The sequence below is a fragment of the Limulus polyphemus genome, unplaced genomic scaffold (assembly GCF_000517525.1).
Source record: "Limulus polyphemus unplaced genomic scaffold, Limulus_polyphemus-2.1.2 Scaffold368, whole genome shotgun sequence".
Lineage (NCBI taxonomy): Eukaryota > Metazoa > Arthropoda > Merostomata > Xiphosura > Limulidae > Limulus > Limulus polyphemus.
This window is the reverse complement of record NW_013665978.1, coordinates 379,411-382,909: the sequence shown is the minus strand read 5'-3', so window position 1 is coordinate 382,909 and position 3,499 is coordinate 379,411.

Genomic DNA, 3,499 nt, shown 5'->3' with positions numbered 1-3,499 from the left:
TAGCGTGCGTGTGTAAAATGTGTGAACTGTGATTGGTGTGATTTCGTTTCTGTAGCGTCCGTGTGTAAAATGTGTGAACTGTGATTGGTGTGATTTCGTTTCTGTAACGTGCATGTGTAAACTGTGATTGGTGTGCTTTTGTTTCTGTAACGTGCATGTGTGAACAGTGATCGGTATGCTTTCGTTTCTATAGCGTCCGTGTGTAAAATGTGTGAACTGTGATTGGTGTGCTTTTGTTTCTTTAGCGTGCGTGTGTAAACTGTGACTGGTGTGCTTTTGTTTCTGTAGCATGCATGTGTGAACAGTGATCGGTGTGCTTTTGCTTCTGTAGCGTGCATGTGTAAAATGTGTGAACTATGATTGGTGTGCTTTTGCTTCTGTAGCGTGCATGTGTAAAATGTGTGAACTATGATTGGTGTGGTTTTTTCTGTAGAGTGCATGTGTGAACAGTGATCGGTGTGCTTTCGTTTCTGTAGCGTGCGTGTGTAAAATGTGTGAATTGTGATTGGTGTGCTTTTGTTTCTGTAGCGTGTGTGTGCAAAATGTCTGAATTGTGATTGGTATGGTTTTGTTTCTGTAGCGTGCATGTGGTGAACAGTGATCGGTATGCTTTCGTTTCTCTAGCGTGCGTGTGTAAAATGTGTGAACTGTGATTGGTGTGCTTTTGTTTCTTTAGCGTGCGTGTGTAAAATGTGTGGGCTATGATTGGTGTGCTATCGTTTCTGTAGCGTGCGTGTGTAAAATGTGTGAACTGTGATTGGTGTGCCTCGAACTTCGCGCAAAGTTAATCGAGGGCTGTTTGCGCGAGCTGTCCCAACTGGAGGGAAGGCAGCTAGTCAAGACCACCAACTGCAAACTCTTGAGCTACTCTTAAATAATAAAAAGTGGGAGTAGCCGTAACATTATAATGTCCCCATGGCTGAAAGAGCGAGCATGTTCAGTGAGGGGACTGTCCGTTAAGAAGAAAGAACTCAAGGGGGTCACAACTACATTTGAACCATGATTCATCTCTTGGATATTTTTTTGTTTGTTGTTAAGCGCGAAGCTTTACAATGATCTATCTGTGCTGTGCCCACCACGAGTATAGAAACTTGATTCTTTGCGTTAGAAGTCGTTAGACATGACGCTGAGCCACCAGGGGGCCTTATCTCTTGTAATTTATACATTGAGAAAGCCATTGCAGCCCCAAAAACTCTCGAGTTACATAAAAACTATCTGAAGTTTAGGGCTAATTATTAACTAATTTTACACAGAAGACTAAGTAACGCTGGTTCTACTCTATTTAAAAACGAAAGATCTTCCATAATGTTGACTAATTGTTACTAGGGGTCAAAACCAGTCAGTTAACTATACATATCACTCACTTCAACAATGAAATATTGTTCCATAACGTGTTCCGTTCACAATGATGGGGACTAAAAGTTAACTAAAGAATTCCACGTGTTAACGATCTTTTACACTACTTGTAACTATGCAGTGGGGACTAAAAGTTAACTAAAGAATTCCACGTGTTAACGATCTTTTACACTATTTGTAACTATGCAGTGCAATGATGGGGACTAAAAGTTAACTAAAGAATTCCACGTGTTAACGATCTTTTACACTACTTGTAACTATGCAGTGGGGACTAAAAGTTAACTAAAGAATTCCACGTGTTAACGATCTTTTACACTACTTGTAACTATGCAGTGGGGACTAAAAGTTAACTAAAGAATTCCACGTATTAACGATCTTTTACACTACTTGTAACTATGCAATGCAAATTCGCTTCTCGATTGACCAATAAAAATAAGTTACACAACGTTGTTATACGAACAATATATATATATATATAATTATTACTCATTTCAAAGAGCAATTTTGATAACTAGAGAAAGTAGGAGGCATAAGACGGTCGAACTAGGCATATAAATTTACTAAAATTACCTACCATTACTTTGAAATGGATAATTTGGGGATAAAAAAGCCTCGTTAACGCATTATGATGGAGTACAGCACACCTATCTTAGTTCACACATTTTACACAGATATGCTACAGAAACGAAAGCACACCAATCATAGTCCACACATTTTACACACGCACGCTACAGAAACGAAAGCACATCGATCACTGCTCACACATTTTACACACGCACGGTACAGAAACAAAAGCACACCGATCACTGTCCACACATGCACGCTACAGAAACAAAACCACACCAATCACAGTTCAGACATTTTACACACGCACGCTACAGAAACGATAGCACACCAATCATAGTCCACACATTTTACACGCGCACGCTAAAGAAACAAAAAAACATTGTAATACCAAGTAATATGGCAGTAAAGTAACGTTGTATGATATGTGACATGAGGTAAAGGCGGGAAAAAACATCAAAAATAATTGTATAGTTAGATATTTTGAGCTACAATCGAATTATCCATCAAAACTTCCGAGCAAAGTTGTTTTGTCATTAATAAGAAAAATAATTCAGTATTCAACGTTTCTCAATAAATGCACAATTCTTCATTTGTAGAATCTGACAATTTTAAAAATATTTTCTCTCAGTTATTCTACTAAATGTTGTGGTGATTAATGAAGACAAACTGGCCAAGATTTCAATGTTAAATCTTAGTGAGGTATCTGTTGTTTCCAATCTGGGTGACACAATATCAACGTTTCTCAATAAATGCACAATTCTTCATTTGTAAAATCTGACAATTTTAAAAATATATTCTCTCAGTTATTCTAGTAAATGTTTTGGTGATTAATAAAGACAAACTGGCCAAGATTTCAAGACATAATATCCTGTTGAGAGGGAGAGAGTCTGTTTTTTTTATTATTTAGCGAGTATATCAGGATTATAGAAAAACTTCTAGGTGTTTAACAATAAACCATCTGATTTTTTGTACTATTTCTATATGTTAAGTACATTATATCAAACAGCATTTATATCGAAAAACTTCTCAAACTTTGCTGTGAGAATATATTATTTTAGTACCATTTCTGTATGTTAAGTACATTATATCAAACAGTATTTATATCGAAAAACTTCTCAAACTTTGCTGTGAGAATATATTATTTTAGTACCATTTCTGTATGTTAAATACATTATATCAAACAGTATTTATATCGAAAAACTTTCAAACTTTGCTGTGAGAATATATTATTTTAGTTCCATTTCTGTATGTTAAGTGCATTATATGAAACACCATTTCTATATAACATCTTCTGAATCTTTACTATTAGAACATCTTATTTTTTAGTACCATTTCTGTATGTTAAGTGCATTATATGAAACAGCATTTCTATATAACATCTTCTGAATCTTTACTATCAGAACATCTTATTTTTTAGTACCATTTCTGTATGTTAAGTGCATTATATGAAACTGCATTTCTATATAACATCTTCTGAATCTTTACTATCAGAACATCTTATTTTTTAGTACCATTTCTGTATGTTAAGTGCATTATATGAAACTGCATTTCTATATAACATCTTCTGAATCTTTAC